Source organism: Rousettus aegyptiacus, unplaced genomic scaffold, assembly GCF_014176215.1.
Source record: "Rousettus aegyptiacus isolate mRouAeg1 unplaced genomic scaffold, mRouAeg1.p scaffold_m13_p_9, whole genome shotgun sequence".
NCBI classification, from domain to species: domain Eukaryota; kingdom Metazoa; phylum Chordata; class Mammalia; order Chiroptera; family Pteropodidae; genus Rousettus; species Rousettus aegyptiacus.
Window position 1 is genome coordinate 5469593 of NW_023416312.1, and position 14124 is coordinate 5483716.

Consider the following 14124-nt stretch of genomic DNA (forward strand, 5'->3'; position numbering starts at 1 on the left):
GCTTTAGGGTTTCCCGCTAATGGGGCTTGCTGTCTCTAAGCTCAATGTGACACTATTCTGAAGACCTTGGAACGGTTTCCATGGTTACTTATTCTGGAATTCTCTTTGGAAACCTTGTGTTTTTTCCTTACCTTTAACTTCCATCTCAGAAATTTAAATACGCACCTTAAGGTTTTAGAGAACGTTAACACTCTCCCTAGAAACACTTCAAATCACGGAGGAGAGAAATCAAGCACTTCATATTCCTTTTCTTCTGTTATATGTGGAATGGGGGCAGGTAATTTATTGCTGAAACCCCCTGAAGCCCAGAAATCTAGGGATTTCCTAGCAAAAAAAAAAGACTCCCTAGGTTGCCAAAGCCATGGTCTCCTTATTCCAATTAGATTCATATCACAAGAATGAGCATTGTCACCGTCATCAAAGCCTTTTCCCCTTTTTTCTTTTTTCCTTTTAAAAAATGAATCCACATGCTAAAGTTATTGCGAATGTGTCTTGCCTTGCAGGGCCTTAAGTGTGTTAGTGACAGAAGAAAATTGGAAAAGAGTAATGCTAGTGGAGATTGGGAGACAAAGGCAATTGATTTTCTTTTAGAGGAACTTCAAAAACTAAACAGATTTCTGAATTAAATTTTACTTTCAAAAATCTTCCCCTCTCTATTCTTCTGAGATTATTATCTAAGATCTAAATAGTGAGAGACTTCTAGGGATTCCAGTTCTGAACCAGACTCATGTTGGGTACACCTGGGATACACCTGTGGATCCCAATGGTCTTAAATTTATGAGCTATGCAGTCAGTAATACAAACTCCCTCCTCCCAGGGGAGCGCCTCTTCTTTTATGACCTCCCTACCCTCCACCTGTCTTTGTAGAATTGTCTCTAAGCCCTCATCTTCCTTTATACAATCCCTCATTCTTTCTTCAAACAGCTCCCTGCACAGTCTCTTCCCAGCTTCCAAAGGAACAGGTATCAAAATGGGAAGAAGCCATTCCTGGTTCTTTCCCATGTAGCTCAGTGCACTCAGCTGGTCTTCAGATCCCATTCTCCATACATTTGTATCCCAGAGGTGTGCTTGGCTCTGGCAAGAGCATAAGGCAGCCAGGCCTCATCACTGGCCTTAATGCTTCCGTCTGAAGTTCAGGAGGTTCTACTTGATATTGGGGATTTTTCTGCCTTCACAGATATTTACACTGTGATCAGTCCTCATTTGAGGCCTGTCCTGGTACCATGAGCCCAGCCCCGGGCCACTTGGGGCTGGAGAGTAGCAGCAGCAGCAGCAGTGGGGTTGGAGTCTGGTAGCATTTTGATAGGAAGAATAGTGTATTTGCTAAAAGTGCAGGCTCTGAAGCCAGATTAGGTGGGTTCATATCTGTTGCTTCACCACTTAACAGTTAAGTAATCTTAGGCAAGTTGCTTAGCCACTGTGTCTTTGTTTCCTTATCTCTGAAATGGGGATGATGATAATCACGGTACCTCACTGTTCTGAGTATCAAATGGATTAATCATGTAAAGCACTTAGTATAGTGTGCCACACATAGTATACACCATAAAAATGTTGTCTATTACTAATGTCCGCATCAAGACTTCTTAGTGAGATGAGTACTGGCTCAAGTCCTGGTTCTGCCACTTTGGGGCAGTGTAATCTTAGAGCAATTCACATAAACTATGTGAGCCTCAGTTTCTTTAGGAAAGTTAGGAAGGTTAAAAGGCTTACTGGGCATGTAAGCACCTAAAAGCAATAATGATATGCTTTTTTTCTTGCTCTTTATGATCAAGTCTGGGCGATATTTGACATTTCTAATTTCTCTTTTGTTTTTCTTTCCTTCATTCCCCTTCTCCTTCTCTGACACTCAATTCCTGATGTTCTTTTCTCTTAATCTCTTATAATTCTTGTTTTGCCAAATCATGCCAAGCACGGGAAAAAACAAGAGCCTGAGTGATGCTTAAAAAACTTTATCTACCCTCTACTTCCCAAGACCTCCTTTGGTGAGAGATAGAGTGGCTAAAGGGAGGAGCCCAGAGGTCTCCTCTTTCTGGGGCCCAGATAATTTCAGCAAAGTCAGCATCAGTGAGGACCCAGTGTACAAATCCTGTTAACCCTCTGGCCTCCATCCAGCTCAATGTGACTTGCTGATCCCTGCTTCAGGAACTGCCACTGAACATCTCTATGGCCTGGAGCTGTTACAAAAGTTCTGGTCCCCTTCCCTTGCACAGCCACAACCAATGCCATTCTCTTCCCTCCTATATCAGTTAGCTTTTGCTGCATAACAAACCAACCCCAAATGATGGCTTAAAACCACAAATTATTTACTTAGTTTATAAGCCTTATAGTTTGGGCTAGGCTCAGCTGGGTGGTCCTACTGCTGTCTCAACAGGACTCACTCATGTGCCTATGGTTAGCTGCCACCCAAATACATAGTTATGCTTCTGAGATTGACTGGCTATGTAGGCTGGGATGATATGGGTGACTAGATCATATGTTTCTCATCATCCATCAGGTTAGCCCAAGCTTCTTCATAAGGAGGTGGTGGCAGGGACTTGAGCAACAGTAAAAGAGGGAAATCCCTAACATTTGAGTATTTTTTCAAGTCTCCGCTTCTATCACAATTACTATTGTTCTTTTGGCCAAAGCATGTCATGTGGCCAAGCTCAGAGTCAATATGGGCTGTGACCATCCAAGGGCTGGATACAGAGCCATGTGAAAAAAATTGGGGGCCATTACTGTAATAGTCTACCATGTCTGAGAATGTGGGCCATGGCAACTAGTTCCAAAGTCTCCTTTGCATATTTTTTCCCATAGGGCCTAAGGAGGCCTCATGAAAATAAAGACAACTGGTGTGAAATCTGAGAATTTACAAATTGGATATGAATATTAGTTTCTCAAAATATTGCTTTAGCCCTCTGTCAGATTGCCTTCAAATATAAGGGTATGCCTCTTTAAGAAAATCCAGGCTTTGAACACACGTACATTAGCAGTGGCTCTTAACTCCTTATTATGGAGTAGGAGGGTAGTATAAACTCCTTTCAGAATCTGATGAAAGCTTAGTATCTTCTCAGAGAAATTAGCATTTACACATAGACACAGAATGTTGCTTAGAATATCATGGGATTCACATATTCCCTGAAGCCAAACCCCAACTTAAGGAACCTTTTATCACAGGGAGAATATATACTTTTATAAAAGAATTCCTCTGAACTCAAAAGGATTTGCCATGGGCTTGCTTATTTAAAGGAAATCTTATTGTTAAAGTGATTCATAAGCTATCACCACCTCAGGTTTATCCAGAACACTTCCAAAAACATTATTTAATTTAGTTAGCTTATTCTTTAATGCAGGAAAAATTCAGTTTCCACCCAACTTTTCAGGAGATGCATTAATTAAAGGCCAGAAGGGTTCATTTAGATATGCTCCTGTGTCTGTTAATGCTGATTCCTACATAATAACACCAAGCTAGAAAATGTGGCCAAGCCCCATGAAAATATATGGGCCATTATGAACATTTGTGAGCAGATTGTCTATGCGTTAAAATCATGCTCTCATAAGTATCTCTTAAAAACAAAGTTCTAAAGTCTAAGGACTTCATTATATTATTTCAGAGTACTTTTAGTTGCAAGGGACAGATGACTGAACTAAAATGGCTTAAATAATCAGGTTGGCTGTAGGGTTGGTGGAGTCAGCTCAACGACATGGTGGCTCTAGTTCCAATATTCTCCCACATTTTCCTCTTGGTTCCAGGAGGATTATGGCAATTCTTGGTATCACATGCAGGTGACAATTGTCAGAAGCAGAAGAAAAAGAGACCTCTTTTCATTAAAAAGGCACATTTTCCCAGAGACCTGCAATGGGTATTTCTTACGACTTATTGGCCAGCACTGCCTAACCTGACAATGTCTGAACCAGCCACTTGCAAGGGAAGGGCTAGCACCCTGATTGCTTATACCAAAAAGTATTTTTCCTTTGGTCTTGGCCTCTTCTTTGGGATGTGGCTTCTTGAAGGGTAAAAAAAAGTCAATACATTCTTGGTAAGAAGGAGGGGATCAAATGGCTATTGGCTGAGCAATCTGCAGTGTCCGCTACAGTGCTCTGTTCCTAAATACTCATTTTGAATGGCTAGTATGACCTTTCATGGAGCAAGAGGGAAGGAAATACTTTTGCTAACATAAGTCATGGAAGAAGAGACTTCTGAAATATTACAAAAGCTGACTCCTAAACAGTTGAGAAAAAAAGTTGATGGTTGCCAGAGATGGGGCAACAAAGAATAATGACTCAAACATGAGAGACTTAAGTATAAGACGGTGTGTAGAAGCGGATAGTAATACGGGTTGGAGGGAAGAGCAGATGTAGTGCAGAAAAGAGATTAAGCATGAAGCATACAGATTAAATAAGAACATGATTACAGAGGAGAATAGTGAGTACTCCCACATTGTATTCAGCAAAATGGCAGAAGAGAGACTTCGAAGGGGCATGAGATGGCAAAGGGACAAGAGAGTGAGACCAATATATTGAGCAGCATGGCTGCCTACTTTGAGAAGATGCCCTGCTGTGATGCTCTGCTTATGGTACATGGTCCTTTCAGGGTGATCTGGTCCACTTCCAACTGCCAGTGTCTAAGTCTACATTCCTGAAGGCTCATTCCTACCCCTCCCACTTCCGTGAATGGGGAAAGATGGGAAAATTAACACACTTTTGGAGTAGCCCTCAACTAATGACTCTCAGGAAATGGTAAATAAATATCTCATTTTCCTCAGCCATTGTTTGGGATAATTCTGAACTGAGGGCTTTTCACTGTTTCCCAGTTTTCCTGAGGATGAGGTTCCAGTTGCCCACTGTGGTAGCCAGCTTAACACTGCACCCTTTATTGGCTGCCCTCCCTTTCCTGCTTCACTTTTCCCACTTCTCTATCAGTCTTGTATGCACCCCAAAATAATTCTACACATAGCCTGATATCATGATCTGCTTTATACACATTCTCTTGTCCAATCACTATGACAACCCTAATGGTAGTAGGTATTATCAGCTCCAATTAATAAATGAGGTCACAGACTCAGGCAGGTCAAGTGATCTTCTCAAGTTCATTCAGCTGGTAAATGACAGCTCAAATCGAAATCTAGGCCTGCCTGGTGAAAGCCTGTGCTCTTTCTCTAATAACAACTTGTGTCTTGGTGCTATTAAACAAGACACTAACACAAAAACTAAGAGGGCCTGGATAAAGCCAAGAACTATGGAGTTGCTGTCCCACGTGTTGACAACCTGCCCTTGGTGGCAGCTGATTGCTTTAGGGTTTTCATCTATCAGGCCTTGCCAGGATAAATCTCAAGAAGCTGATGCAACATACCAGCTTGTGAGCCTGGTGAGATGAAGCAGGTCAAAGTCTGTAATCATCTGCAGTGAATCAAGGGGATCCATAGAAAAATGGACCCTGGCTTCAAATTACAGTTGAAACAGAACTGATATGAGAACTCAAAGTCTGACTGACCATTGTTTAGAGCTCTGACTACATGAAAGAACTTTCCAGGCAAGAACTTGACAAGTGATATTCTTCATACCTGGCTGAGCTATTGAGACAGTATGATGGATAGTTTAGGAGATGGATTTTGGAGTCAGACATGCCTGGGCCAGATTCTTCTTCTACCACTTTCTAAGTTTCTAGTATGCTAGTTACTTCCCACCTCAAGAGCCTGAATCTCTGTTTCTTTCCTGTGAGCATTCTCTGACACCTCTGAAATCTGCTCAGCCACAAATTGGTACAACCCAGAATTGTGGGTAACATCACTCAACTAATGAGGAATAGGAGCCGTTATAAATGCTGCAGCCTCTCCATTGGAATGATTCTGAGGCATGTTCCACATAATTTATCAGAGGATCCCTAGCAGAATTCAGCCTCAGTTGCCCAGAACTGTAGTCCATTCATTAATGAGCTCATTTATTGGTTGTCCTTTCCCTGTGTAACTATCACCAAGTTACTTAATTTTTGTAAGCCTGTGAAATTGGGATTACATCTCTATCATAGGGTCGTTATGGGAATTAAATGAGCTTCTATGTTTAGGGTGGGCTGTATCTAACAAATGTTCAAGAGCAACACGGTGATTGTTAAATTATTGATCCTTTCTTTTCAGCCTTTAGGCTCCATCCCTGCAGTTCCAGGTTCTCCACTAGGTGGCAGAGCATCAACAGTCATCGTCCATGGACGGCATGCCTTACTTGGAAAGAGTAAGGCTCACAAGCGGGTAGAATAAGTAAATTAGAGACCCCGAGGGACTATGGTCAGTGTGACGTGAGAAAGGCAAGCCTATGATTAAAACCCAGTCCAAATAAAGAAAGCAGTGCCCTGAAATTCCAGCCTCAGTCAGATCGGTGTCTGATTCAAGGCTTTGAAAGGTAGAGACTGTTGGATGTATTCCCAAAGCAACATGGGGAATCTATGAGAGAAGCAGGTGGAGTCTGTTTGCAAGAAATTACTGGGTGCTATTTTCCCATGCCTGGAGTAATCCTAAGTCATGGGAGATGACTAGGAGGTGGAGGAATGGCAAGGAGCCAGGGAAAACCAAACAATCACCTGAACAAAGTAGATCTTGAAAAGAGTGAGCGCAATTGTCTAGTCAGCTTTGGGACAAAAATCTTTCGGGATTATTTAATATTCCTCTTGGCAAGATGTTTACATCATTGGAAAAATCATATCAACTGAGGATTAATCCCTGGTTAAACGATGAGGAGAATGGAGCACTTATCCACTGGCTTCAATGCCTCATCAGTTGAGGGTTTACCCTGGGTCATTAACTCCACCATACTTGCAAGGAGTTAAGAGGCAGACAGGCATTTGCAGTAGGAAGCTATTGGCAAATAAAAAGCTGTCTTCCATATCTACTGATGAACTCAGATGGGCAAATGAGAAATGGTGTGGGGGCATCAACAATGACAGCTACAGCAATGCTTATTTTAGTGTATAGACAAATCACTTGGGGATCTTGTCAAAAGGCAGATTATGATTCTGTAGATCTTGCGTGATACTTGGAATTCTGAATTTTTAACAAGTTTCCAGATGATGTTGATGCTGCTGGTCCACAGATCACATTTTGAGAAGCAAAGGCTTTATAATTCTTTAAACCAGTCCTGCTATTTCTTTCATCATCCATATCATTAATGACCCCAAACAACATTGGAGGCATCAGGGTCCCTGAGCTTTGGTGTTCCTCTCTCTGGATCTCAATGTCTCCATCTTTGCAATGGGGGGCTTGGATTAGAGGAGTTAACTAGGGTGGTAGATGTGGAGAGGAGAGGAGGAAGGAGTTTTTAAATAGCATTTCAATGTTTAGAAGACATCGAGATTTTTTAAAAAATAAAACTACAAAGAAGCAAAGTAGGAACAAATTCTCTGGGCTTGCCAAGATCCACAGAAGACAACTCCATGTTCTTAAAAAATTTACATCTCCTGGGAGTGGGGAATACTATTGTCATTTCTTGGGGGATGACCTAGACATTTTTGTTTTCATATAAAGGGGGGTATTGGTTCTAAAAGGCTGAGAAAGACTGTATTTGATAATTTGTGAGACCTCATCCAGGTCTAATATCTGTCCACAGAATTTTATATAAATTGCCGATTTATGTCTGACTTCCCTACTGACCTGGAAGCTTTTCTAGCCAAAGATTCATCTCTATCTCTAACACTCACTCTAGTGCCTGGCACACAGTAGATGATTAGTAAATCCTTGAACACATAAATGAATATATGGATTTCTTCCAGGTCTAAAGAAATTGTGACATCTTGAGGTTGAGCCACACACTGGCTTTTTGGAAAGGGTCTTTTCAGATATTTTTTTGACCTATGTGGTACTAAATCCTTTGAACTTTTATTGTAACAGAATTCTAGTCACATACGACCCCCTGTCCAGTATTTAATGAGCTGCTCTGGAGCATATAGCATTTAGTGACATCCCAATGACAATTCTTTGGCTGGAGAATTGTTTAAAAATGGTGTTTTGGAGTAAGAAACATCTGCTTTGGTTTGCCATGGACAAGGAGTCTGTGGAGTACATTTGGATGGGCTCTGCCTGATTGAGCTTGCCAGGGAAAGGCGGAGGCACCACTAATTACACGTCTTGCATTATGGGTTGGAAATAGATACACAGAGCAAATGCTCTGACCCACAAAACCTCAAAAAGTGACGAAAGCAACATAGACTTCTAGTTCATTTAAAAAATTCCCAGCATTGCAGAGCAGAGGCAGTCATACAGTTTTTCCCCTTTTTTCACATGGCATTCAAGACGGAAGAATGAACCAAAAAAGTATCTGGAAATCTACTTGCAAATTCAGAAAAAAAAGAACTCCACAATGGCAAAAAAGATATAGACAGTGACATTGTTAACATGTGATTTTCACTGGAGGCATTAATTAGTAACTCCCTTTGGCCTTTGATATTCTTGAAAAAGGTCAGCACCATTGTTTGACTTATACAAATTTGATTGCACTCAGGTAAAAGTTGCTCTTCTTCAGGTAAGTCTTAGTTATACAATTCCCAGAGAGACCTTCCTAAAAAGGAAGAAAGTAGTAGAAGCAACAGGCAGAATGAGAGGCTCAAGTGGGCAATGAATGGGAGCCAATAGCAGCCCTGCCTCAGGTTCAAAAGATAAATTCTATAATTACAGAACTGAGAGGCTGGCTTAGCAGCAGCCCATTAAGATGAAATTTAGTAGGAGTTTGGGCAACAGCAAGCTCAAGAAAAACCATCAGTGGGATACAGATACCCAATAACTAAATATCTGTGGCAGAAATAGTTGGAATATACTTTCTAGTCTTTCATGCAGTTAGGTTTGATCATGTGACTGAGTTCTAGCCAATAAAATGTGAGTACAAGTGAGGTGTTCTGTTTCCAGAACAGGTCTGTAAGTACTGTCCACACATGATCCTTCATCTTCTTTCCCTTTCTAGCTAGATTAAAAGGGTGACAGTGTGTTGAATATAGCAAAGCCACAAGATGGAAGAAGCATGGAGCACCACTGCTTGGAGGAGAGCCACTTGTCAATCAAGACTTTATATGAGTAAGAAATAAACCTTATTGTGTAAAGGTATTGAGATATTGGGGTTTATCTCTTACAGTAGATTTTATTACCTTAATTAAATATATAGTCTTTGGCTATATTAATAGAGGGATTGTAGGAAGAACAAAGGAGGGTTTTGCTGTTCTTTCCTGGAAATTACTCTGTAAGAGGGATTTTGTCAAACTAGAATATGTGCATAAGTGAAAGATAAGAGTGATGAGGAGGTGGCAAATGATATATTGGGGAAGATAAAAGTGAGGGAGGTTCAGCCTAAAAAAGAGAAATTTTTGGTGTAGAGTAGGAATATATAATATATATAATTAATATATAATATATAATATATAATATCTGTTTGTAAAGTTTTGAAAGTAGGTCACAAGGAAGGTTTAGATTTCTGCTGTGGAGTGCCAGAGAGCAAAGCTAGGTGCAAGGTTTGGGCTCAATATAAAAAACAATAATTAGCACTGCCCCAAAGTGGAATGGTCTTTCTCACCAGCTAAAGCCTCTCCATCTTTAGTAGATTCTGTTGATTGACACTCAGTATCCAATTCCCTCCTTCTTGACTGCAGAACCCCAATTTTGTTGAAGTATCATCTTAATGTGATTATGGGAGAGAGAACTCTTCTCTAGCTTTGGGGAGGGGTCCTGGATAGTCCATGCCATTCGGCACATGGCATTCTCTTAGTAGTTCTTACTGGTCTAGAGGTTGGTATGTACCCTAAGCTAGCCCAATCAGATTTAAAGGAAACTCTTGTATTTCATGGTTGAGGGAGAGACTTTCCTTCTCTCTTGCTGGCCATGCATGAGAACTCGTTAGTCATGACTCTCACTGGCAACCAGTGAGGAGAACCAGGCTTGACATAGAACCATCAATGAGGATGGCAGAGGAGAGATGAAAGAACTTGTCCATTAAACTGCTGATCATCCTATGCCTAAAGGCTCCTCTATATCTGGATTTCACTTTGAGTTGGGTTTTCTGTTATGTCTTGCTTAAAACATCTTAGTTAATACATTGCTCCTGAGGAGGTTTTGGAATATAGGTTGAATACTGCCTTGTCATCAGAGATACCAGAGGGGAATTATAGCCTGGGTAGTAGGTGGACCTCTCAGGATAATATCCAATCCTGAGAGTTATAAACTCTGCTGAAGGAGATATGTTCAACTTCAATTAAATTTGAATATAGGCTTCCTTAAAAGTATCTGGAAGTACATTTTGTAATGGATTTATGTTGGCTTTTGGCTATCACACATTCTATCCACTCCCTTCCTGTTGCCCCCCCCCACCCCATTTCTCTCTGTAGGAGGTCTTCCATAACAGAGACAACTTTTTGTCCATAGCAGATTTGGACTCCCTCCTTCAGGGGGTAGAATCATTGATTGGAAGCAACTGTCTACCAGGAATTGCATGCCTCTTGTTACATGTGGTTGAGGCCACAGGACTGGTTCTTGCCAATAGAATGGGAGCAGTAGTGGTGTATATCATGTCTGGGTCAAGAAGGTTAAGCAGTGGGTGTACTTTCATTGTCTTTATCCATCCTCCACCTGAATGCAAAGGACTCCAAGGCCCAAGAGGAGGGTGGAGCCACAATATTGAAGGAGCCTGGGTCATGAATAATCCTATGGAAGGTCGGCTGCCAACCAGGAATATTTGTGTTGGACAGTTACATGCCTAAGGAATACTCTTCTATTGTGTTAAGCCATTAACTTTGGAGTTTGTTAGTTACAGCAATTAGTATTACCCTAATACAGCCTCACTGTGCATTGTTTTTAGTAGTGGGGCAAGAGCCAACTCAGTCTCCTGCTGATGCTCCCATTGTAGAAGGCAAAGAGGTCCAGTTCCCCTTTTTAACTGCCCCTTGGTAAAGCCAATGTTTAAATATCCACTTAGACACTTGCTCCTGGGATACTGACTCTTAAACAAGGAGCACAAAGATGTAGGGTAAGTTCTGAATCAGATATACAGCAGTGGTAGCAGAAACTTGAAAAAATACTGTGCCTGTGACCATTTGGCTTTGGGTATGGTTTATCCTACTTCAGTAGCACCCTTGGGTTCTGCTTGTTGTCCAAGCCTTCTCCTCCAGCTTTGCATTGATTCTGTTAGCCGTTGATAGCATAATAATTCCCTCATTGGCTTAAGATAATCAATTCTTTCTCTTGCTTGCAATCATATGCTGGTGGGTTTTTTTTCTATAGATGTGGCTCATCTCAAACTCATGCATTTCATTTTGTTTTGACTTTTATAAGTGAAGTCTTTCCCTTACAAAATTCTGTATTTATTTAAGTATTTGACTCTGCTGTACTATCTTAGATTCGTGATCTAACAGCAGTTGACATTTGGCACATCTCAATTTCCTCCTTTCGTTTACTGCCTGTCCAGATAATCAAGTAGTTGTTTATTTTTTTCTATCGTCGATGGTTTGGTCTCTCTCCTAACTTTCAGCAATTATTTTCCTCACTTGCCTTACTTACAGATTGTCCTTACCATGCATTTTTTGCAGCATTTCTACATGTTAACCATTTCTAGCATTCAACTGGCCATCCAATTAGCAATCTGTAACATTTTTCTGATGGAGGAAGGGCATTGTTGGTGGAAAAAGCACTGGATTTGTTTTCCCAGAGATCTGCTTCTGTTACTTACAAGATACGTGACCTTGAGCAAATCGTCAAACTTGTCTCTCTCTGAGACTTGTTTTGCCAAGTGATTAGAAGGAGAGAATACATGAAAATCTCAGGGCCAGTTATAATGGCAGCAGTTAATTAAAGGTCACATGGCTAGATAAATACAATTATAGGGAAGGTAGGAAAGTATGAGGGTAGGAAACCACAGCCTCACCTGAGAAGTCAGGCTGTGAGAGCTAAGAGGCAGAGAAGAACTATTCATGCAGATTGCATCAGCTGATGGGAACCACCCGAGGATGTTTTATTTTGCAGCCAGCTTTATACTTTTGTTTCATTCTCAAATACAGTCCTTGAAGACAATCCAAACAGAGCAGTGTCCACACTTCAGCATTTTATCCAGTCTTTGCACATTGTGAACACAAGACAAATGTGACCCACCACAGCAACCTTTTACATTACTCAATGAGCAATTCTTCCACACCCCAGATCAGTCCTTTGTATTTACGACTAAACTGCATTAGAAATTCCACCTTCACCTTCCTAGGACTGTGCAGGGGATCAGATTTGGTGACCTCTAACATTAGGCTTCAGTTTCCTCATCAGTAAAATGGAGTGGCTCAACTGCTACTCCTCCAGTCCCCTTTCCAGTCCAAGTCCACTATGATGCTGGAAGATGATCTCGTGACTCCCCTCCCCTGAGTGTCTGCTCAGCTTCTGGATAGAGTTAGTTTTCCTTCTCAAAAGCAAAAGAGCACTTTTGTCTGGAGTTTTCTCTTGTTGAAAACCTCCTCCCTCTCCCTTTGCTGGGGTGGAGCTTGTTGTCACGATAACCCTGAGGTTGACACTAAATCCAGCCAAATAGATTCATATGTGGCTACAGAAGGTCAGGACAAAGTATTTCTCCAAACCTGGTGATTCACTAATAGGAAACAAAGTATTCAGCCACCGATAACTTTTCACAAAACTTCCCCTTTTCCTTAGAGAACAGTTGACAAACAAAATAAGAGAGGAGTGGGGCCAATTTGGTTTGATTTGCTAACTTTAAAAGTATTCTTACAGATAGATGTATTTATCTTAGGCCATCTTTTGACTTGGAAAAATTCTCTTCGAAAACATATTTTGCAAGTGCTTGAACTTAACCCAAGGGGGGGGTGGGGAAGACAGGGAACGGAAGCTTAAATAACTAATAATATTTGGGTAACAATAATCAAATATTATTTGATAACTCCAATAAATATTCTGAACAATATCCCCTCTTAGCACACCTACATACACACAACCAGATACACACACACACCCTTAGCTACTTTCCCATATAATCAGATAAAACTTGAAGAAAAGAGTAATGTCCCCCACGGAGTTTGGAAAATGCTGGACTAAGTTTATCTTTTTGATTGCTCTATAAAGGTCCAAGGTCAAGTAGAGAAGCAGTTGATTAAGGACAATGTGGTACCATGGGGAGGTGGGGGGTTACTAGAGTGCCGAACTAGGCAAATTCATTTCAAACAGGACCTAGAAAAATAAGGAGGTTTAGAATGTAGGAATCCCAGCCCTTCAGGTGCCACCATGAAATATGAAGAGCAGCCAGGGCCCCCAGGATGCAGGCATTCTCTTCTTCTGAGGCTTGGAATAAAAGGCATGTTGCCAACAGAGACAAAGCAGGAAGGATCCACGCACAGAAGAGACTGTGGCTGGGCTGTCAGGCTGTATTTGTGTCTGCCTGAGCTATTCTGAAAAGATCCTCCTTTCCTGAATCACTAAGAACCACCCCCCCTCCACCTCAGACAATAGAGGGATGGAGTAGTGACGCTTCCTGTGCTAAGCAACAGATGGGAGACACAGGAGTGGGAACTTTTATCTTGGCTCTGTTACCGATAACTACCACTGAACCCAACCCTAATGGCTTCAGCTTCTTCAGCTACTGGCAGGGAGTGGAGGGAGCAGAAGATGAAGAGTCTGGGCCATCTCATGAAGATGATACAAGACAATAAGTCACCAGTGCAATTTACCCCCTCCTTCCTGCCCCATCCAAGCCACCATTATCTCTCACTGGGATTTTAGCAGTTGCCTTCCACCTGGTCTCTTTGCTTCCACTTCTACCTCCCTATAGCTTATTGTTCACCCACACTTAAACCAGAGTGATCCTCTCAAAATACAAGTTAAATTGTGTTTTCATCTGCTCAAAAACCCTCTGATAGCCTCCCAGTGTTCTTACTATGACCTACGAAGCCCTACAGAATCTGCCCACACTTCCATTCCTTCTCTAACGTCATTTCCTATTACTCTTCCCCTATCCTACTTTGCTCCAGATATACTTCCCTCCTTTTCTTGAACATGTCATTTCTATTCACACCTTGGAATTTCTGTACTTGCTATTCCTTCTGCCTGGAAGGCTCTTTCGCCAGTTACCTGCATTACTTGTTGCTTCATATCCTTCCAATCTTTTCTCAGATGTTATCTTCCCAATGAGGAT